The sequence below is a fragment of the Thamnophis elegans genome, chromosome 7 (assembly GCF_009769535.1).
Source record: "Thamnophis elegans isolate rThaEle1 chromosome 7, rThaEle1.pri, whole genome shotgun sequence".
Lineage (NCBI taxonomy): Eukaryota > Metazoa > Chordata > Lepidosauria > Squamata > Colubridae > Thamnophis > Thamnophis elegans.
In genome coordinates, this window is record NC_045547.1 from 43,515,592 (window position 1) to 43,540,710 (window position 25,119).

A 25,119-nucleotide genomic window follows, 5' to 3' on the forward strand; every position below is an offset into this window, starting at 1 on the left:
GTGGTCTTCTCATATATATCAAATTAGTTAATTGTGAAATGAAACACTAGAGCAGTATACACTCTAAATAGGTCTTTGGTTGCTCCAGCATGTTTCTTTATTTCCTTAATAAATTCAGATCTTAAAAGTTCCATAGTAATTGTTCTAATGACAAGTTGGAACTGATACCAGGAAAAAGAGGGATCAATGAAATTGGGTATCAGTAGAACTGTGGAGCTACATTGCTTGTATAGTGCTTGCTCCCTTGAAAATAAATCTTATCACATGCTATAGAATAGGGCAGCAACTCATGAATTTCTATTCCTGCTAAACCTTAGGGATTAAAACCGTTGCATTGCACCAGAACAAAAGACCAACAGTGATAATGTGTGGATTACATTAGATTTTACTTACTTCAGTTAGTGTTCATATTAGAATAGTATGTGGGTTTGTATGATGAATAATACATTAAGTTTTGATCTCTGTTATTTTTCTTCTAGTAGTATTATGGCCATGGAATTAGATTACCTAATACTTACATTGAATTTAACTCCCAGAACACAAACCAGCACCATTAATATACTGTTTTAAGTAGGAACCCTGGTCAGGAACATATAGCAACAATAAACAGTGATGAGAGACTTCCTGGGAGGAGCCTACTGGTGGTGGCAGCAAAAAATCAGCTGCCTCCGAATTCCTGGCTACGTACCTGTTTAGAGGATCTTCCATCTGACGTCTTATCAGGTTTTCTTATCCTTCAGGCAAGAAGGAAAGAAGAAACTGTTTTGCTGGCAAATGCTCTTCGATTTTTGCAGCTTTTGTGCTTGCAAGGAAAGGGGGGCTAGCCCAAGGCAGAACGGCTGTCCGTGCTGGGAACTTCAAACTGCCTTGTGCAGGACAAAGTAGGTCTCCCCCACTCTGCTCAAAGTTTTGTTTGATTTAATCTTATCACGAGCTGAATCCGTTTACTGCGTGGACAATAATTGCTTATCAACATTTTAGCTTCTTTTCTTTTTCTCCTTCGAAAAATTATTTACTCAGAGGCTTTTAAAATGGCGCCGAGCAGGCTGGTTTCTCCGGTAATAACGAACACTTTTTGCTAATCCTCACAAGAATTCAAAACAAAAGAGATTGCTTATCATATGTTTTGGTTTCACAATAGAAGAATTTTACTCCTTCATTAACCTTGCTTATCTGGAAGTTAAATGGTGATGAATCTGCTGAACGGTCTTGTTACAATGTTTACTCACTGAAAGTTTTGCCAAGCCTTAAACTTCAAAATAAAAGCCTCTTTACTTAAAGCTGCATATTCAGGCAATAGAGTTTTATTAACTGCAGGCAGATAAATTTTGAAATGGCCTCAAAACCAAATATTAACTTGAAGTCGTCACCCTCTACTTCCAGGGGCACATCCTCAGTGCCTGGCACAAAGCTGCAGCCTCCGCTTCCTACGCCCCCTGCTGGGGATGTGTTAACGAAAGAATTTTTCCTGAGTAATCTAAGCGAGGCTCTTAATGCACAGACAATTAAAATGGAAGATAAATTTAGAGATAATAGAGAGGAGAGAAAAGAGGAAATAAAAGAAATGAAAGAAGAAATTAAAAGTGAAATAAAAGGACTTAAACAGGAGCTGTATGAGAAATTTGAGGCTAAGGTTGATAAAATTAGAGACGATATGCTGAGTCTTGTAACTGTATTAACAGAACATATTTCTGGAGTGGAAGATACTCTAGAGGTTCTTAATGATGCCAATGCTAACTTGACATTGAAAACAGAGGTGGTGGAACAAAAAGTGGAAAATGCTGAAAAAGAAATTATTATGATACAGTACCGACAAATGGAGTTCGCATTAAGAGTAAGGGGGCTGCGTGAGGAGAAACAGGAGAACCTGAAACAGATCCTATCGGAAGCTTTTGACCGCCTGATGGGAAGACCAGGGACCAACCAAGACTGGCAAATTGACAAAGCTTACCGCGTTAACTCCTGGCTGGCAAAGCAGAAGCAGCTTCCTCGAGACATCGTTATATATTTTACTACAAGAGAGCCTAGAAATATGGTACTGCAAGCGTCTTATAACACTAAGCTTCAAATTGGCGGTCAAGACCTGGCTGTTTTGAAAGAGATACCACCTCAAATGTTAAGAGCCAGGAGAGACTACGCTTTTTTGGTCGAAGAACTCAGAAATCGTCAGATACAGTATAGATGGGATGCACCATTCGGCATCATATTTACATTTGATAAGCAAAGGTACCGCCTCAACTCTGTATGGAAAGCCCGAGATTTTTATTATAATATATTGAAGGCCGGACACCCTGCACCATCTGGACCTAGAGAAAGACCACAAGAAGGACAGGATAGACAGCAAACTACACAACCACCAGCCAAGATGGAGCATCTCTCTTCTCTAGAAGTGCAAGGTGCTATGGAACCAAGACCTAGCCGCATGACTACTAGACGTATGGAGAAACAAGCTAAAAAGCAACAGCATCAACAATCATCGGCCATCGATCAAGGAACTACAATAACAAATCTGGAAGCAGTGGGAGGAGCTAGACCTAAGGTTAAACAGGCCGTGCAGGAAGCTCTAAAAATGCTTCAACCAACCAAAGATGACAACTAAGATTTTAACATGGAATGTCAACGGACTGAACTCTCCACAGAAGAGGAAGAAAATATTTCATTATCTCAAACAGTTTAAGAACGATGTAATTTGTTTGCAAGAAACTCATATCAAGTCAACTGATCAAAAATATTTGATCAACTCAAAACTTGGTCAACATTTTGCAGCTTCTGCTATGGAAAAGAAGAATGGTATAGTTGTATACTTAAGAAAAGATATGAAAGCTGAATTAATAGAAGCAGATCCCTTCGGAAGATATATTGCTTTAGACTTAATCTTAGAAGGGAAAAAGACATTACTTTTGGGAATTTATGCTCCCAATCAACAGCAAGATAGATTCTATAGAAATCTTCATGCTAAATTAGTACAGTGGGACTATAGTTCCTGTATACTATTGGGTGACTGGAATGGAGTGATAGACACTAAGAGAGATAAGAAGATTTCCCGCCTAAATACCAAGATGCGAGCAAAGTTACCCAAATCTTTCTTTGACATTATGGATGATTTTGAATTGAGAGATATTTGGCGAGAAAGAAATGCAGAGGAATATGACTTCACTTTCTTCTCGGACAGGCATCAATCCCTCTCAAGGATTGATTTTATTCTAACCACTAATGATTTGCTTTCTAGGGTCAAGAAAACAAAGATTGCAGCTAGGGTCCTTTCGGACCATAACCCAGTTTGGATGGAGTTGGGAAGGGTAGTGCAGGCAAGAAGGTCTTGGAGATTGAATGAAAACTTATTTAGATATGAAAAGTATATTAATGATTGTAAAAAATTACTATCTGAATATTTTGTTTTGAATATGAATAAGGGTACATCTATGGAATTTGTATGGGACGCAAGCAAAGCGTATATGAGAGGAGTTTTGATGAATATAAATAAAACACATAGAAATAAGCAAGGGTTAAAACGAACAGAACTGGAAGAGGAAATTAAGAGAAAAGAGCTGGAGTTAACAATGAACCCAGACGATACAAAGGTTAAGGAAGCTATTAACATATTAAAATCTCAATTTGACATGTTGATCTCTGACCAGGTAGCTACTAATTTATTATATGCAAAAAACAATACTTTTTGTAATGCAAACAAACCTGGCAGATGGTTAGCTTATCAGATTAGGAAAAAAAGGAAAACTCGAAATATATCTAAACTGATTTACAGAGGGAAGGAGGTGTTTCAACAGGAAGAGATTCAAAAGGCTTTCTGGGAATTTTTTACAGAACTGTATAAAGGGGATAAAATTAATGGTTTAGACATAGACAAATATTTAGACAAAGAGAAAATACCTTCAGTTAGAGAAGAACACAGGCAAAAATTGAATCAACCAATAACCTCGGGGGAAATCCTGCAGGTAATTAAGCAATTAAAGTCAGGGAAAGCACCAGGTACAGATGGCTTGACAGCGGTTTACTATAAAAACTTACAGTTAGAAATGGTAGAACCTCTTAGAGAATTATTTAATATGATTCAAACGGAAGGTAAAGTCCCTCCATCTTGGAAGACAGCGTTTATATCTTTGATACCCAAAGAAGATCAAGATACTACTCAACCCAAAAATTATAGACCTATTTCATTACTGAATGTAGATTATAAAATTTTTACTAAAATATTAGCAAATAGGTTAATGTTGGTCACTCAACAATTGATACATATGGACCAAACAGGTTTTATACAAGGGAGACAGATGAAAAGTAATGTTAGATTAATTATTAATGCATTAGAATATTTGGGAAAGAACAACCAGATCCCTGCTGCGTTTATATTTTTGGATGCTGAAAAGGCCTTTGATCGAGTTAACTGGCAATTTCTGTTGAAGATACTGCAAAAAATGCAGATAGGAGATAATTTTTTACAGTCAATTAAAGCAATATACCAACAGCAAACAGCACAAATCATAGTCAATGGAAGTTTAACAGACTCTTTTCAAATTGGAAAAGGTACAAGACAGGGCTGTCCTTTGTCCCCATTATTGTTTATTATAACTTTGGAAGTATTGTTGAATAAAATACGGGGCTTGGATGGTTTAAAAGGGATCAAGATTAGGCAGCAAGAATATAGAGTCCGCGCTTTTGCGGATGATTTGGTCATAATATTGGAACAACCGCAGGAATCCAGTATGGTTTTAATGAATACGATTAATCAATATGGTCAAGTGTCGGGCTTTAAAATAAACTTAGGAAAAACCAAAATATTAGCTATAAATATGAATATTAAACAAAAGGAAGAATTAGGAGTGATGCTAGGATGTGAGGTAGTTAAAAAAGTCAAATATCTTGGAGTTAACATTTTAACTTCAAATGGGAAATTATATAAGCATAATTATGAACCACTTTGGCATAGCATACAGACAGAGATGAAAAAATGGGAGAAATTGCACTTATCTTTCCTGGGTAGGATAGCGGCAGTGAAAATGAACATTTTACCAAAATTTTTATTTCTTTTCCAAATGTTACCTATACTTAAAAAAGATGCGAACCTTTTAGAATGGCAGAAGGGTATCAACAAATTTGTGTGGGCAGGAAAGAAGCCGAGGGTAAAGATGAAAATAATGCAAGATGTACGTGAGAGAGGAGGATTGAAACTACCTAATTTAAAACTATATTATGATGCAGTGGCATTATCTGTAATTAGTGATTGGATTCATTTAACCAATGATAGAATATTGAATATTGAATATTGAGGGACACGATCTGGTATTTGGTTGGCATGCTTACCTGTTATTCAACAAAAAATTGGATAAGAATTTTAAAAGTCATATTTTAAGAAATGCTTTATTGCGGGTTTGGAAGAAATACCAATATAAATTAAATGACAAGATACCCATGTGGGCAATTCCTAGACACGCAATTGAAAATATGAATACAGCACAAAAACAGGACAGAATTACTTACAGACAGCTTCTTACCTCGGAAAGGGGGGTATTACAATTAAAATCTTTAGAGGTATTAAAAGAGGAGAAGGTAGTTCAAACATGGTTCCAGTATGGGCAATTACAGGCTAGGTGGAAAATAGATCAAAAAATTGGTTTTATTCAAGTTGAGGATAATCTGTTTAAACAAATAAGAGATCAAAGCTTAATGCATATAAAGAGGATATATAATGTATTAATACAGATGGATTCGGAAACAGAATTAGTTAAAGATTGTATGATAAAATGGGCTCAAAATATTGAGGAACCAATAATGTTGGATACATGGGAAAGAATCTGGGTAAGAAATGTGAAATTTACACAAGCTCAAAATCTGAGAGAAAATTTTTACAAGATGTTCTATAGATGGCATTTAGATCCTAAAAAGCTGGCTTCTATGTATCCGAATGTACAGCCTAAATGTTGGAGGTGTGGTTCTCTCGATGCTACATATTATCATATATGGTGGACCTGCCAAAAGGTTAAGGCATTTTGGATAAAAATATGGTGGGTCATGCAAAACGTTTTTAAAAGAAGGATAAAGTTTAGTCCTCAGTTATTTTTACTAGGTATATGTACTGACTTTACAGTGGTAGAGACCAATTTGATTCTGCACCTGATAACTGCAGCAAGACTGTTGGTGGCGCAATATTGGAAGAAGGAAGACTTGCCTACAATCCAAGAATGGACATTGAAAGTAACAAACTTAGCTGAAATGGCTAAAATATCGGCATATCTCAAAGATCATTCAAATGAGATATATAAACGAGACTGGAAAAAATGGATTGACTATATACAAAATAAATACGGGACTAAGAAATTCCAGTTAGCCTATGCTTAAGATCAGAAATGATTTAAACTGTTAAAAGTCAGTTCAGTAAGAAGAAGCTAAGGTCAATCTAGAATGTCATTAATTTCTTTATTTCTTTTTTCTCAATAGATTTTAGACTGTGTTAGTTAAAAATCCATACCGTGTACGGGTTCTGGGAAGTCGGGGGGGGGGAAGGAGGAGGGGGGGTGGGGGTGGAGGGAGGGAGGGGTACACACAACAACAACAAAAATTGTACTTCAATGTCTTAATGATTGACAAATGATGACATATTTGTGTTGTTGTTTTTTTAAAGAAAAATAAAAAAGTTCTGTTAGAAATAAACAGTGATGAGAAACCAGATTCACTTAACAATTCACTAATTTAACAATTGCAGTGATTCACTTAACAACTGGCAAGAAAAGTTGTGGGGCAAAACTCACTTAACAAATTTCTTATTTAACAACATGCATTTTGGGCTCAAATGTGGTCCTAAGTTGAGGACTCCCTATATACCAAACTAGGCGCTTATTAAGCTCACTAAATTAGTCATTAAGGCTTATTTTGGCCACAGGTCACTTATCTGATGAATTTTGAGCACTGCAGTACAGAACTGTAGATAAGATTGGCGGCACACAAATCTAATAAATGAATATTGGTAAATAAACTTGGCAACATTGCAGGTTGTATCATGTTGGTATCAGGTAGCGACATTGCATGTTGTAGCACAGTTGATATCTGAAAGCAGCAGGGAGATGTAGTCTTGTGTGTTGCGGGTATTTATACAGCAATGATGAGAGGAGACTAGTATGGATATCTCTAGTATTCGGCACTGGAGAACCACATGCTCCCTTGTTTCTGGGTGTCCAAAGACACAGGGGTATTCATTATTCATTATTCATTCTTTCTGAATAATGAATCTTCCTGTATCAGTTTTTGAGGAGAGCTGAGGGTAAGGTAAAGGCTCCAGTCTTTAGGGACTTCAAGTTAGGTATGCCCTAGGCCGGGATGGTGAACCTATGGCACATCTGCCACAGATGACACACAGAGCCATTTGTCAGGGCACATGAGGCATTGCCCTGTCAACTGGCCAGCACGCATGCACGTGCTGGCAAACTGAGTTCAGCCTTTTTAAAGCCATTTTTCACCCTCCCCAGGCTCCAGAGGCTTTATAGGAGCCTGGGGAGGGCGAAAACAGCCCTGAAGCCTCAGGAGTGCAAAAAGCCGCCCCTATGGGCAAACTGGAAGTTCAGGAACGGACTACCAGTTTGCCCGTAGAGTTGGTTTAAGCTTTCTGGAGCCTTCAGAGGCTTTCCTAAAGGCTCAGGAGGACTAAAAACGGCCCTATGAGCAATCCGGAAGTGACCGGTTTGCTCATAGGGTTGGTTTTTGCCCTCCAGAGGCTTCAGGGAAGTTCCTGAAGCCTCCGGAGGGCCTCTGGGGGGGGGGCAGGGAGGCTGTTCTCCATAGTGAGGGGGGAGGAGTATCCAGAATGGGTTGACTTTGTCCTCTCGTGATTGGATTGAGTCAGATAAGCTCTTTGGGCTCCGCCCCCTGGAACCGAGCATGCCCCAGTTTTTCTGACTCAAACGATAGTGAGAAGTTGCTCATTCTGGAGCTCCAGGAATTTACTAGGATCTAAAGGAAAATTTCATTTGGACCTGTCGAGTTTTGCCTCCCTGCTTCGCACACAGCCTCCTCCTACAGGATTGGGACTGCCACTAGCCCCCCTGGGGCGGCACGCTGCCCTGGCCACTGAGGACATCCGAAGACTCTCAGTGAGGAGCTGGGCCGGGCAGCAGGAGGACGGGCAAAAGCCTCTAGCAGGCAGCCCTAACCGCTGAGGCTTGTAAGTCGCTGGAGCGCTCCGTTGCTTCCCTCGAGGGTTGAGCGACGAACCAGGGCTTCCAAACGCCCTGGAGCGCCTGCGCTGCCTCCACGTGGCCAGAGGATCGTGAGGAAGCCGAAGAAGCTGTTCCTGGCCACAGCGGCATCGGAGGAGAGGCAGGAGGAAGAAAATCAGGCTGGGAGCGCACGTGGCTAGCTCTCAGGAGCCCAAGCCTCTCTTCAGGCACTTTTAAATTTCGCGCCCCTTTGCAAGCCGGTTGGCGCCATTTTGAAGCCGGGACGACCCACGTGGTCCAAGATGGCTGCGCCCTGCAGCTACCAGGAAGGAGAATCCCAGGCAGCTGCAAACATGGACTGCAGCCCCACCGGAGGGGCAGAAGAGCAAGCACCCAGGTCAGTGGCTTCCCCAGAGACTGCCCGAGGAGGGGGGGGGAGGAAAGGCTAAATGCAAAACCAAGCACCTTTCCCCCAGGGCAGATCCAGAGGAAGGGAGGAGTCACAAGCCCTCCAAGCCTTCTAAATACGAGCTGAGGAGGCATAAGGCTTTAGAGAGGCTTTGCAACAAAGCAGCCAGCCATCAGGACCCCTCAGGCAAAGGGGGAGAAAATCCAGGCACTCCCTTATCCAGTGGAGGCTCAGGGGAGAATCCAGCCCTGCCAGCAAGGATCCCTATAGACACCTCGGGACTTTGGGGCTCTACTCAGGGGTGGCAATCCCCTACCACCCCTACTGTGGGGGCAGCTTTGCCTACTGGCTTTCCCCTTTTGGGCAGCCTCCCCCCTGCTCAGGGGGGCATCAGCCCCAACCAAACACCTCCCACAGGGGCCCCCAACTTCCAGGAATTAATGATGCAGGCTTTTCAGCAATACATGGCTGCAGCATTTCAACAGCCACAGCCTCAGGGGGGCCCCCTCCCCCCCACCCCCAGGGCTCCTGAATTCCCAGAAGCCCAGGAGGAAGAGATTCACAGCTCCTCAGATTCATCCCAGGAGGACAGTGACAATGAAAGTGAGGAAGGCGAGATCAGAGAACTCAAGCTATCAGAGGATGAAGGCATGCCTCCTCCTAAACCCACATTCACCGGGTTGTTCCAGCCCTCACTGTTTAAGTCCCTGCTCTTCAAGGCCAAGGCAACGGTCAAGCTAGGCAACAGAGCAGCGGAGGTCACACCCCAACGCCAGGGCTTCTCAGCGGAGAACATCTTCGATGAGCAGGCCATCGAGGCAGATACTGTTCCTACGCCCAAGACTTTCCTCGGCCTGATAAGGCGCCAATGGGCATCTCCTACAACTGGCCCGTCACCCTCCTCTTCAGACAGGATGTTCTTCAATGTGGACCAAGAGCTGGCTAAGCTACTTGCACAGCCCACCATAGATGATCCAATCGTGGCTCTTCATACATCCACCAACATGCCTGGGGAGCCAGAGGATGCCTTGAAGGCGGAGGACAAGAAGGCAGACCTCACCTTGCAGAGGGGCCATCTAGCAGCGGCCTGGGCTGTGAAAGCATCCACCACAGCCTCTTTCATCATCAGATCTTCCTTGCTGTGGCTGCAGGAGCTACAGCAACGCACCCCCATAGCAGATGCCCGGTCACATCAGGACATCAACAGGCTGGCAGCGGCCATCCAGTTCTCATCGGATGCCACCCTGGCTGCAGCCAGATTTGCTTCCAGGGCGATCGCATCATCGGTGGCATCACGCAGGCTGCTGTGGCTTCGACAGTGGCAGGCGGAGGTTCGTCACAAGTGGCGCCTGGCTTCAGCCCCCTTCACAGGGGACTCCCTCTTTGGCTCGGCTCTGGACCGGTTCCTGATTGAGAACAAGGACAAGAGGAAGGTCCTTGCCACTGCCCAGGAGAAAGGCAGCTTCAGGTCAACTCCATACCCCAGACGCTCCTACTCCCGGGGTCAGGACTCTGGTTCCTTCTTTCGGGGTCAGGACTCCCTTAGGGGGTCAGAGGCAGGTTTATCGGGAAGCAGGCAGTATCAAGGGGGATTCCCTGCTAGACAGAGGTACCCAGACAGACAGCAAAGAGGCAGGCAGCAGAAGTGGCCCTTTCGAGGGGGCGGAGGAGGCGCAGGGGGGCGCTCCTTCCGCAGAAATTAAAGCTAGGTCCAGCGTTCTCCCCATTGGGGGGTGCTTAGCTGACCACTAGGACCTCATCTCCTCTGACAGATGGGTGCAGAAGACCATCAGGCATGGCCTTTCACTCGAATTTCTTTCCAGTCCCCCGAGCTTCTTCCGGATATGTCCGGTTTCTAAGAACCCGACCCGGAGGCTGCTGATGCAGGAAGCCATCCAACACCTGTTGGAGATCAGGGCGATCCAGCCAGTGCCTCCAGAGCAACAGGGTCAGGGGCACTATTCCATCCTGTTTGTCATCCCCAAGACCTCTGGGGGCTGGAGAGCGATCCTTGTCCTGAAACGCCTGAACCGTTCCATTCGCTATAGGAGGTTCAAGATGCACTCCCTACACTCTATCTTGGAGGGGGTTAGACAAGGAGACTTTCTCACTTCTATAGACCTCACTGAGGCCTATCTGCACATTCCCATTGCCCAGGATCACCGTAGGTATCTCAGGTTCTGCTACATGGGTCACCACTATCAGTACCGGGCCCTCCCCTTTGGGCTGTCTTCAGCCCCGAGGGTATTCACAAAGGTAATGGCAGCGCTGGCAGTGCACCTGAGACAGGTCCCGGTGTGCATCCAATGTTACCTGGATGATCTGCTCCTGCAGTCATCCTCCTTTAGGGGCGATCTGTGAGACCTAGACGTCACCATGACAGTCCTGAGGGACCATGGGTTTACAGTGAACCTAGCCAAGAGTCACCTCCACCCCTCTACTAGTCTGATTCACCTAGGAGCCAGAATAGACACCCAGACAGGCATGGTCTTCCTGTCGCCCGACAGACAGATAGCGCTTAGACAGCTAGCCTCCTCGATAGCCAGGAAGCACAAGGTGTCCCTAGCCACTCTGTCTAAACTACTAGGCACCATGGTCTCCGCCATTGGCATCGTCCCGTGGGCTCGCCTCCACACCAGAGATCTCCAATGGTTCCTCTTGCCGTTCCAGCGAAGGCGCACGAGCTGTTCGCAGACCAAGTTACTTCTCCCGGTAGAGGTCTCCCGCTCCCTGACTTGGTGGACGTCCCCAGCGATCACGAAGGGCGAAACCTTCTGGACACCAGACCGCTTGACGGTAACGACGGATGCCAGTCTGAGTGGGTGGGGTGCCCATCTGCTGGCTCAGATGGTGCAAGGAGAGTGGACTCAGGCGGAAGGGACTCACAACATAAACTGGTTGGAGCTCAGGGCGGTCTGCCTGGCTCTGTTACGGTTCCAGAACTCGGTCAGGGGTCAGCACATATTAGTCCTCACAGACAATATCACCACCAAGGCTCACATAAACAGACAGGGGGGGACAAGATCAAGGGCCCTCATGAAGGAGGCCAAACGTCTGGGTCAGTGGGCCGAAAGGAACCTCCGGTCTTTGAGGGCAGAACACATAGCGGGGGTGGACAACACCAGGGCTGACTGGCTCAGCCGGGCCAAGATGGACAACTCAGAGTGGAGGCTACAGCCTGCGATATTCGAAGAGGTGGCCGAGCGCTTCGGGCGCCCGGAAGTCGATCTGTTCGCCACTCCCCTCAACACTCAGCTCCCGAGTTTCTTCTCCAGGTACTGGACACGGGGGGTGGAAGGGACGGATGCTCTGCGGAGCTCATGGCCCAGGGGTCTTTTGTATGCCTTTCCTCCCTTGCCCCTGATTCCCAGGGTCATACGGAAGATCCTTCAGGAGGGGGCAGAAGTGGTTCTGTTGGCTCCTCATTGGCCCCGGAGGCCTTGGTTTGCAGATCTCCAGTCTCTGTCGGTGGAGAGGCCCTGGAGAATTCCCCAGGAGAGAATATCCCTCAGCCAAGGGGCGCTGGAGCACCCGGATCCTCAATGGCTCCAGTTGACCACTTGGCGATTGAGCGGAGCATCCTGAGGAAAGACCTCTTCTCCCCCAGGGTGATAAGGACTATCCAGGCCGCCCGCAGGCCCTCCAAAGAGCGCATCTATGGCTCCACGTGGCGGGCCTTTGACTCTTGGTGCAACTCCCGGGGGTTCAACCCCATCCAGGCTACGGTGCCTCAGGTTCTGGACTTCCTCCAGGCGGGCCTGGATAGAGGGTTAGCTCCTAACACAATTAGGAGACAGGTTTCAGCCATCTCATCAGTTCTCCTGTGTGGCAGAAACCAGAGCCTGACGCACCACCCCATGGTCAGGCAATTCCTTAAGGGGGCCTCCAATCTCAGACCACCTACGGTACACAGGTACCCTTCCTGGGATTTACACAGGGTATTGGACACTCTAACGGGCGCTCCGTTTGAGCCATTACAAACAGTTTCCCTTAAGTTCCTGACCCTGAAGGTGGCGTTCCTGGTGGCCATCACCTCCGCCAGGCGGATATCCGAACTGCAGGCGCTGTCCACCAGGGAGGATCTCTGTGTCTTTCACCAAGATAGGGTGGTGTTACGGCTGGATCCATCCTTCATTCCCAAGGTGTGCTCCTGCTTCCATCGAGCCCAGGAACTGATTTTGCCCAACTTCTGTCCAGACCCTTCTCACCCATTGGAGAGGAAGTGGCACACTCTGGACGTTAGGAGGGCTCTGAGGATTTACCTCAGGAGAACCAGGCCAAACAGGAAATCCGAAGCCCTGTTTGTCTCCTTCCAACCAGGATCCCTGGGCAATAAGGTAACTTCCACCACTATTGGCAGGTGGTTGCGAACCTGCATTGCCACTGCGTACCAATCGCAGGGGTTACAGACACCAAATCATATCACAGCCCACTCCACGCGGAGTGCAGCCACATCCACGGCCTGGGCCACACAAGCATCCCTGGCCGAAATCTGCAGGGCAGTCACGTGGGCTTCCCCCTCTCCCTTTGTTAGGAACTATAAGTTGGACTCCTTTGCCTCGGCAGAGGCCTCGTTCGGCCGCAGGGTGTTGCAGGCGGTTCACAGGGCAGGACCCGTGCCTCAACAGTCCTGAGTGGGGGACATGGGGCCTCTGGGGTCTCCCTCCCTAGGGACGTGCAGGCTTTGGTACGTCCCATTCTGGATACTCCTCCCCCCTCACTATGGAGAAAGGGCGTTGGTACTTACCTGATACGCCTCTTCTCATAGTGGGGGGAGGAGTATCCAGTCCCTCCCTGACTATGTTTGTACGACTAAGTGTTATGTTCATTGTTTATGTTGTTATTTAAATATTGATGTTGAAGACAATAAAAGCAAAAAAATTGAATCAAGAGTCTGGAGTGAATGATGCAACGAGTCGGAGAGAGCTCTTCGTCATTAAAACTGGGGCATGCTCGGTTCCAGGGGGCAGAGCCCAAAGAGCTTATCTGACTCAATCCAATCACGAGAGGACAAAGTCAACCCATTCTGGATACTCCTCCCCCCACTATGAGAAGAGGCGTATCAGGTAAGTACCAACGCCCTTTTTCGCCATCCCCAGGCTCCTATAAAGTCTCTGGAGCCTGGGGAGGGCGAAAAAGCATGCAAAAATGGGGGTCATGCCTGTCATGCACGCATGCACGCTGGGGGGGGGGTATGCATTGCATTATGGGTGCGGCATGCCCACAGACGACCCCCCTGCGCTCCCCTCGCTTATGGCACGCGAGCCAAAAAAGTTTCACCATCGTTGCCCTAGGGAAATCAGAGTATTTATTGGATTCACTGGCAATAAAGGTGGATCCTCGAAGGTCCATCTGATAATCTGTCATTGTTACAAGCTATTTAATAAGTGAAAATTGGCCTGTTTAAGTTACCCTTGTTTTATTCAAGTAAAAAATGAAAAGTGTTTTCCTTCTTTTGGTCTTGTTTTCTGTAATTCTGGCTGAAAGGAAGAAGACAGTATCAGCAAATATAATTTGGATGCCTAAAACAGATTTATTATCATAAGTGTCCCATTTGGGTGTGGCAAGCCCTGCGATGAAAGATAGTCTTACAGTAAAAATTAAAACAAATAAAATTGTGTGTGTGTGTGTGTGCGTGTATGTGGAATAAGCATGTTATCTGCACACTAAAAATTTGAACTGTGAAGCATTTTGGCTATATTTTGTTTACTAGTTCAGTACATTGCAGATACAGATAATCCTTAATTTACGATCATAATTGAGCCCAACTTTCTGTTGCTAAACAAGACAATAAGTAAATTTTGCCCTTTCTTGCCACAGTGAATTTATGACTTTCTTGCCACAGTGAATTCACTGCAGTTGTTAAGTTAGTAATATGTTGTTAAGTGGAATCTAGCTTCCCCATTAACATTGCGGTCAGTCTGTCACAAAAAGTGATCATGTGTCCCTGGAAGAAGGCAACTGTCATAAATACATGCCAATTAACAAGCACTTGAATTTTGATCACATGGCCATGGGGATGCTGCAGTGGCCATAAGTGTAAAAAAAATGATCATACCGTAAGTCACTTAATTCAATGCCACTGCAATTTTGAACAGCCACTCAATGAGTGGTCGTAAGTCCAGAACTATGCTGTTTTCCCTCTTTTAGAAAATTATGGCACAGGGATAGTGTTTTCAGTGCTGTCATAAATTCAAATTGTTGTTAAACAGGGCAGTTGTTAATTGACGACTACCAATATGCTATTGCTATTTAACTGGATTTTTTGGCTATTGTTTTCTGTGATAGAAGCATGCCTTTATTTAAAAACAAACATGACTTCCTGTTATATTTTTATATGAAATAAATCACCATGTAAGGATTTGCTTCTAAAAGGCAACTGAAAGTTACAGAAATGGAAAGTTACAAAGCCTCTATCTAGACTTGTTACCTTTACTTGAATTTTTGGTTAAATTACAGGTAATCCTTAATTTACAATCATTTATTCAATGACCATTTGATGTTACAATGGTGCTGAAAAAAATGGATTTACAATCTGTACCAAAAGTTATATCAATTGTAATATCCTTACAATCATGATTAAAATTCAGGCATTTGGCAGCATGTTCATACTTAAATTACAGGGACGTTCCAACTCCCACCCACCTATCTCCCCCTCCCCATTTTATGCTCTTTTAATGCCTGTAACCTGCCCTGTGAGGCTCTGGGCTAGCTTGCCCCGCCCTGAGAAATCTCAGCTGTCCTAGCCAGAGCATTCATTCTCTCAGCTGCCTTTTCTCCCCAGCCCCACATGGATCCCCAGCTTGTCCAACAAGCACCCGCAAACATTTGTTTGCTCCCAAATGCAATTAATGCCAGGATTGCCATTGTAAGTCAGTGTGGTCATGTGATATCTCAATTTAATAAAGGCAATTCGGTCTTAGTTGTGGGTGCAGTCAAGGATTTAAATATTGGTGTTGAGTCTGGCCTTTCTTGCCTAACAGTATGTAATATGAACAACACTTTCTGGTTTTGTTGACATGCTAAATTATACTTAATCTAAAGTGGAAGCAGACATTTCCATTTTTGTTTCTGCTTCACCTAGCAAGATAGAACTTGCAAATCTAGGGAGATTCTAGGTTAATTTCCATTGTAACCTCAGATAATAATGTTTTGCCAAATTCTTTCAATTAAATTTTAATCTATTTGTCACTGGTAGTGCAGTAAAGAAATACAAAGCAATAAACTGACTTGGTGCTGGAGATTATTAATGAGAAGCCTTTTGAAGCTTCTCCCAGTAAAATGGGGAAGGAAAACCTGTTTGTTGATTGCCTCTTTGCTTAAACTTCCTGTAAATTACCTTATATGCAACTTTCACAATCCTATCTACTAAATGGAACAGGCTTTTTGATAGTATATTGGAAAATGTAGCAGATTCCCATCCCATCCAATTGACATAATCCATTGCCAGTTTAAAGAACCTTCCAGCAGCAGAGGGTCACCCTAAATAAGGCATTTCAATCAAGCATATAAAAGTATAAAACAATAACAATGACTTATTTCAGAAACCTGTTTCTCTTAGCTCCGTCTTCTCTTACTGGCTTGAATTACATGGCTATCCTAAAATAGTCTAATGCTAAAAGGCAGCTGGATTATGTATATTAAAACTGGTTTTAGGATCCTAAATTTTCATTTACAATTCCTTGAAAATGCTCTTAACACTTAAGAGATGTTATGTTTAAAGGATTGTGTGTTCTCTTTCGTACACTTAGTATGTATAAGCTACACATACAGGAATGTAATATTGGTGCTTATGTAAATCCATTTATGTACTGTTTTTGCCATGATAATATTTAAGTATAGCAAAACCATTGCTTTTCTTTGTCACATAGAAATGAAAAATGACAATATTTTAAACTATGACATGAAAACAATTGTTTTTAATTACAAAGTACACAGCTTTCATGTATTCTGGTTGAAGGTGTTGCAAAGGTTAATAACTGGGTTGCAACATCTATTGTAGAAAAATATTTTTTTTTTAGCTTAGTCAGTGTTAGCTTCCATTTAAGGAAGAATGTCTGTTAAGACCAGTGGTATTTACTAACTCTGCCTGTGAAAACATTCCTTTTCACCCTCAGATGCTGGTTCAGCTGTCTTTCTTCTGAGAGAAATTATTTCAGTATATTCCGTACACTTAAAAAATTTAAGCATGCATTTTAGTACTCTGGACAGAAAAAAATGATTGCACTTATTATTATGGAATATATGACAGTGCTGTTGTACTATTAATTATTGCAGTGCTTTTGTAGTGAACGGTTCTAAAGCTGTTTTGCATTAACTATGCTTAATTGCAGAGGTGTGGGTGCTGTAAAGTAGTATTGAACCTTGGACTCAATAGTTAAATTCATACTTTTTGTCTGCGGTATATAGAAATAGAGTTAATCCCTTGAAATTTAGCTATATTATACCAGAGACCAGATAGCAATAACTTGCCAACTTTATCTGTGTTCAGAAATTAAGCTGAGTTAGGCCTGGTTATTGCTTGGATGAGAAACCTACAAAAGTGACAAGGCTATAAGTTTGAAGCCTTTTAAGACTGGAAAGTGGGGGAGGAAGAAATCAATAGAAAGCCATTTCAGTGTTACAAAAAAAATCTCTATATGTTTGTGTCCTTGAAGACCGCAGGTATTGAATTTGTCTTATCTTTTAATATACAGACAGCAATGTAAATGATAATCTTTTAGTAAGCTACATTAAGCCTCAAGCTCTTTTATCCTGGAGATCAGCCAGAAATATCTCATAAAAATATGTACAAAAGGAAAATGAAAAGTAACTGATTAAAAAGCAATAGTAGGAAATTTGGTTCTGTATGCTCTTTGGTATCATAGTTTTGCTGATGTTTCCCATCAGATGTCATCAGTTTGATTCAAATCAGAAACGTAGTTCTAGAACATTTATTACAGTCAAGAAACCCAATATAAAGCCATAAATGTAACTTTAACTGTTTAGTATTGTTTGGAGAAACAATACTGCACATGTGGAATAAAAACAAGTTGAATCAATTTCATATTTTCATAATTCTTTAATATAAACAAAAATTCATTATTATTATTAGTAGCTCTAATATCTATTATTATTAGCTCTTAGCAAAAGTAAACAACTTGAAATACCATATTCTTCGGAGTATAAAATGCACCTTTTTACTCCAAAAAAGAGGGTGAAACAAAGTACAGGACTTGAAGATGCCACAATATTTTTTTAATATTTTTTTAAACAAACATTGACAAACAAAACATATAACATAAAAAACATCTTCCATTGCCATACAGTGTGTCGATTGGTTACAAGGTTTTTGTGCATCCTTTTCATAGTCATCACTTAAACTTTATATAAAGTCACATATTGTCAATCAAATATATTTCTATACATTATTATTATAGTACTTCATTTGTTTGACTATCACTATTATTTCTTCATTTTAAATGAGGTATTCTAAATATGGGTTCATTTATACTATAATAATTCATTACATCATCTTCAATATATCCAATAATAAAGTAGTTTTATATCCTATTCTAAATTAATTCTATTATTTTAGTATTGGTAACGTTCTCTAGTAATTTTCAATTCCATGTTTGTTTGTTTTTTATCTGACCACTGATAAAATAAATCCCATATCCTATAAAATTGTTTATCTTCTTGTTCTCTAATTTCATATGTCAACTTACTCATTACAGCACATTTCATTATTCATATCATCAATCTAATATATATGTATTATGTATATGTATTATGATTATTAAGCATTCATTGAGTATAGCTATTAGTACATCCTTTTTATGTGAAGTATACTAAATTTAAAGTAAATTTATATTATGGCATTTCATTACATCATCCTAAAATCATCGAATGGTAACACATCTTTACATTTTATTCTATATATAATTGTTTATTTTTTGTAACAAAGCTTTTCAACATCATCTCCATAGTCCTCACTTACAGTTTATATAAAATTTCATATTATCAATCTAGTGTATATAAATGCATTATTATCATTGTTAATCATTTATTTCACTATAACTATTATTACTTTGTCTTATACATAATACTCAAAATTTAACTAAGTTTAACTTAATTTTTAATTTCATCATCCTGTATCCTTCCAGTAGTAGTGCAGTCCAATATCTTGCCATTTGTAAAATCTGAATTCTGATAGATTTCTTAAGTCTTATGTGAACTTCTCTTGGCAACTTGTTGCTCATTGCATATCTTGTAAAGCTTCGAAACCCTCCATCTGTTCCTTCCATCAGCTTGTCTTTAGTTATCACTGGTGCTTCAGCCAAAATTACTCTCATTATTTCTGCCAGATTTTCTCCCTTTTCTTCTTCTATGTTTTGAAGTCTGAAATAGAGTTCCGGTTTGTTGACCTCTCCTTTCAATATTCCATATGTATCATTTTCCTCCGCTCTTGGTTGGCTGTCAATGTCAACAATTTTCCTACATTAACTACATTACTCTTATTTAAACAGGTAAATAAATAATTTGCTATTCAATATCTATATTCCTCCACTTAATAAGAATAATGAGATTAACAAGATTTGGGACAGCATAGAAGATTTTATTCTTGGCTGTTCAGCCAAATTCCCCAAAGCTGCAATAATTATAGGGGGGGACTTAAACGCTAGGATGGGTCCAAATGACCAAGCATTATATAAGCAGTTTAAGATTCATTATGATGAAAATGTAACAGAGGAATCTTTGCATGCCAGACAATTTAAAGACCCTAAAGCTAATCGGGCAGGCTTATGTGTAAGACAAATGACTGAACGTTTGGATCTGTGTATCCTTAACGGGTCCCCATGGGGCGATTTCCCAGCAGAATATACTTACCGGGGAGCAGGAAGAAAATCCACAGTTGACTACTGGATAATATCTTATGACCTCCTGAAGTTCTTACAGAAGATAGAGGTAGACTCGCGATTGGAAAGTGATCATAATACAATACTCCTTACTCTCACATTGCACCAGAATTCTCTAAGGGCAGGCACAGCCTACCTACCCAGGTTAGAAACTCAAAATACCCAGGTAAGAATTAAATGGAATGAGAAAAACGCTAAGGAAGTTACCAAATGGATGTTAGCCCCTGAAACCATAGAGTTACGTACATCTCTACTAAGAAATAACTGTGGGGGATCTTACCTAGAGGGGTTTGAATCCTTAATTGTAAACTTGAATTCGGTTCTCAGTAACAGATCACTAGCTCACCCCAAAATGCTAGTTTCAAAAAGCAAAAAATGGTTTGATAGAGATTGCGTTCAACTAAAAAAGATATATAATGAAGAATACAAGAAAAGTAAAGGTGCCTCCTCCAAGGAGCATACTTACTACTTAAAGCAGTTGAAAACACAATATAAGAACCTTCTAAAAGAAAAGAAAAGTGCGGCCCTGAAGGAGTCTTGGCATAGACTAATTATGGCAGTCAGGACAAAAAATACATCCCTTTTTTGGTACATCACCAGGGGATTGGGAAAACCTCCCCTACCCCCGACAAATCAGGTTCCAATTCACGCCTGGGAAGAGTACTTTAGGGAGCTTTATACAGATCCTGACTATGTAACCAAGTAGAGCCAAGCTAGTTTGGACCACACTCCTCACTGGCCCCCTGTTACACCAGAAGAGATATCCCGGTTGATCGGAGCCCTAAAGGCTAATAAGGCACCCGGAGCTGATAATGTCCTGCCAGAAATAATTAAAAAGAACGCCAGTTGGTGGACTCCACTTTTAGCATCACTGTTTACATTTATAGACAATACAGGCCATATGCCTAGAGATTGGGGAGTAGCAATTATCATACCAATTTATAAAAAAGGGAATAGAAATGACCCAGGCAACTACAGACCCATTAGTCTTCTAAGCGTTATTAGTAAACTGTATGCCAAACACTTAAATTATAAACTTCAAGATTAGCTAATTTCAGGGGGGATAATCAAAGACGAACAAGCCGGTTTTAGAGAAGGAAGATCGACGGTGGATCATATCTTGGTACTCCACCATTTAGTACAAAAATACACACATAAAAAAAAATCCTCTCTTTTTGTGGCCTTCTTGGATTTTAAACAGGCCTTTGATTCAATATCCAGGATCACCCTCTGGGAGAAGTTAAAATGCACCACTATTGATAAACGCCTCCTCTTCCTCATACAAAAATTGTATGCCAATTCCACCCTGAAAGTGAGGTGCAATCCCCAAGGGAGTTTAACTGGCTCAGTAAGGGTACAAAAAGGGGTATGGCAGGGTTGCATCCTGTCCCCCTCCCTCTTCAACTTCTATATTAATCCCCTGATTGACCTTTTACAGAACCCAAATTTCCATCCTCCTAACCTAGCACAACGCAAAGTGCCAATTCTCTTATACGCTGATGACGCCGCTATCATTTCACAAACCCCCATAGGACTGAAGAGAGCAATTAGGGCAACACTCGGCTATTGCAGGCAAAACAAGCTGGTCCTTAACTTCGATAAATCAAAAATTTTAGTTTTTGCTAAAAGACCACGCCAATATTCCTGGCAAATAGAAGGATATAGTTTGGAACAGGTTAAAACATTTAGATACCTTGGTGTGGTTTTCCACTCGCTAGGGACATGGAAGGCACACCTGGATCACACATTGCAAGTAGCCATTAGGTCCTCAAATGCAATCAAACATTTCTTTTATACAGGTGGAGGTCAGTTAGTACCTGCTGCCTTAAAACTTTTTGAGGCCAAAACATTGGCACAAATTCTTTACGGGGCACAAACAGGAATCCTTGCAAAGAGAGACTTGTTAGAAACCATTCAAACAAAATTCCTGCGAGCCATCTTAGCTGCTCCCAATGGAACTCCAAATGCCCAGTTAAGAATTGAGACAGGTATGCCTCAAATTCAAGTAAGAGCCTGGAAGATGATGGTCATTTATTGGCTTAAAATACATTTCTTTCCAGAGGGACTGTCCCCACTAGTGTTGACTGACAATTTCCCTTCCCCCTGGAAACAAGCAATTGATCACAAGCTAGGCTCTTATGGGCTTTCATCATTATTACTAATGTCCCTAGGCTTTGAGCAAGCAAAGCAAGTAGTAATCAATAGAATGAGGGACATGGAGTTCCAAGAAGAATTAAATAGGTTGCCTCTCCACAGTAGGGACAGAATAAAACAGGGTGTGTGGGAATCAGCAAGATATCTGAATGACCTGATCTCTCCAAAACAAAGAATAGCTTTCTTCAGAGCCAGATTTAACATTCTTCCCTCAGCACTCCTCCAGGGCAGGTATAAAAGAACACCTATAGCCAAACGCATTTGTATATGTGGTAAAGGAGAAGTGGAAGATAATTCACATGTACTATTACACTGCGAGCTATACAGAGCTTGTAGGTCTGCATATATTCTCCCCAAATTAGAGAGATTGCCAGGGAGGGCAGACAATGTTTATCTAGGCTTTCTCCTCCAGGACACTAACCCAGCTACCACGTATGCAGTGGCAAAGTTCTGTGCTGCTTCAATGTCCATAAGAAAAAAATTGGCTACAGTATAGTACCATCTGGTACCAATTATCTGGACATACCTTTAACAATCTTTGAACCATAATGTTATTATCCACTTTTAATGTAAATACTTTTAATTATATTTTAATGTTAGTATTTTTAATATAGTGTAAAGACAAATGTATATTGCTGGTCTTTGACCGTAATAAAGATCTTACTTACTTACCTATCACTTTATTCATATTTTCTGCAATTTTTTGAGTATCCTCAAATTTCATCATCGTTTTGTAAGTATTCTCAACTCTTCCCTCCATTCTTTCTGTTCTTTGTTCTATAATCTCAAGTCTCTTTTCAATGTTCTCTGTACTTATTAGTACTTTTTGAATTTCTAGCATAATTATTTTCAATGTTAATTCCTTTTCTTCTTCATGTTGCGCAATTTTTCCAAATTGTAAGCACTGCCACTAAAGCATCCAAGGCATATTGCTAGATTTCAAACAAATTCACTGTAATCTTTCAAATCAAGGCTTTCTCTTCACTCCAATCCAACTATATATAGTACTCCAAAGGAGCACCTGTATAAACAAATCATGCTCTTCCCACTGTCCCTTTCAATAAACAAAATAAAGGATTTTGAGATATCAAATGTTCAAAGAAAGTAGTGTTTCCAAGCCTCCAGCCTCTAGGTGGCAGTGTTACTTCTTTCCCTTCTGCGTTTACCCCTCTCTTTGTTCTGGACTTGAGAAAAAAATGTTAAAAGGTAAAATCCAACTGAGCATTGAAAAGGAAGAGATTCTTTATCCACAGATACAAAAAGTGAGGAAAAATAGAAGAAGGAAAAAAGAGACCAGTCCAATTTAAAAAGTAAGAGGCATTTATAAGAATTCCATCCATTTAAAAAAATGAAGTTAAAGAAAGATAGATAACACACTAATCTTAATACAGGCTTAATCCGCCGTTTACTCTCTTCTATCTTCAATTTTAATTTTACTCTAAATCTTTTTGGGTGTTCTCTTCTCTAATAGTAAAATTTTTCTCACCATTTCGACACACTCTCCCTCCTGCTTTCTTTCTGTTCGGGGATGTCCCAACCTTGTGCAGCCATAATGGCTGCTTCTCTTGTAGTCAGAAAAAAGAACTTCTCCTGTGTCGATCAGGGGCTTTGCGATGCCCCTAAGATTAGCAGTACTTGTCTTTCTCTATCACCATCTCTACAGGGCGGTTTAGGTCCAAAAGGACCATCCAGCAGCAGAGATATCAACAGCAGTCCTGGAGCTCCAAGATTGCATGTCGTGTTGTAGTGACGTCAAGCCCCACCTCAATTGAAGAAGCCACAATATAAGGGAAACAAAACTGACCCTATTACACTTAGCTTTCTCTATTTCTCTTTTTCTCTCTCTTGTTTCCTACCTGTCAAATTAGAAAATATATAAAGTTCTTGGAATTATCTTTTTTTAAAAAGAAAAACAAAGCAACTTGTGCTTTTCAAAATATCTACAAGTAAAGAAAAATTTTGTATGCTCATAGTTTAATTTATGCTTTGGAGTCTGGCTTTTATTTTAGATGTTTAATTCACATCCTTTATTCAACATGATTTTTTGTGTGCTGATGTTGTTCTTCTTTGGGTCCTTTGTACCATATGATTTAAATCAAGAATCATTTCAGGTTCACAGATAAATGAAGCTCTTTCATCCCCCTCCTCTAGCTTCCTAACGACTGAACACACCACTGGCTGGCCTTGCCCTCACCTCCCAGTCACTCCTTACCTAAGAAGGTAAGAGTGATGGCAACAGATGGAGACTTGCTGCATATTCCAGAGCAGGAGAGAAGCTCCCCTGTACTTGCCTCTTCTTCCTTGTACAGTACAGTAACCACAATTGGGATTGGCAATTCCATCAGTAGTAATATAGTGCCTAAGCAAAACATCACATGATTCCAATGGACTTATAATGTCACTTCTCATTTGGTCATTAGGTGAGCTAACATGGATCATTAAGCAAAACATCACATGACCATAAATTTTCTGCCAGCTTCTCCATAAATTCTGCTTGTTCAAAATTGGTTGTGAAGTGTGAAAATGATGGTTGGATGACCACAAGATACTGTAAGAGCCTAAATAACTTACATTATGTAGCAGTATTCTGAAATGGCATGACTTGATTTACACGAAATACTCATTTTTCCCATGAAGTTAACAAGCTGTGACCAACCTTCTTCATTGTCTTCTTTTTTTAACAACTCAGAGGCAGTAAGTAAATCTGCTTTCACTATTAAATTAACTTCTTCTTGTGATGGTACTTAAGTTATATATAACTATTCTAAAGTTCTCAAATCATAGATTCCTCACCTCTGGACATATTGGTAAACCAAGTAGCCAATCATAATGGTGGGTAATGCTTGTAGCTTATAAAGATTAAGTCATGTCAATCATTCTTTTCTCTTTCATTAGACAGCAGCACATCATTTAGAGATTGATTACTTATAGGTGTTGGTGTTGTATTTCAAGTCTTGGTAGCACCCAGCACCAATTCAAAACATTTTTTGAAATGCACATTACTTACATAGCTATAGGCTATTGTAGAAATGACAAGATAAAAAAGATCTTTAAAGAAATCTCAGATAATATTGCACTCAAAGGTCAATACATACCTATGTGGTAGAATGTGTTCCATTTCATCTGTCTTGGCCAAAAAGTTGATTGACAGCTGAAGTTGCCGATGGTTATTCCTCCATTAAATCCTTGTCACTTTATCTATAGTTGTCAGTGTTGTGTCCTTGGCATTGGGAGTTAGGAGCAAGTAACATACAGCAGATCAACAAGCAAACAGTTCTAAAAAGTATCTTTGCTATTACAGAAATACTGTTTTAAAATCATAGGTCAATTTCAATGCCCTTTTAATGTATTTTTAATACTTGTTATAATTTTATTGGTGCAACATTATGTAAAAACAATTTACAATTATACTGGTGCTTTTCATATATCTTGGACAGAAACGTGCTTCCTATTATGAAAATAATGGGAGTTGGAGTTAGCAACTTAAATTTAATAA

The 25,119-nt window shown here is 41.3% G+C and overlaps 1 protein-coding gene across 1 annotated transcript in view; it reads left to right on the forward strand.

Annotated features, from left to right (window-relative positions):
- PAWR (pro-apoptotic WT1 regulator) overlaps positions 1–25,119 on the forward strand; it is a 61,102-nt gene that overhangs the window by 17,731 nt on the left and 18,252 nt on the right.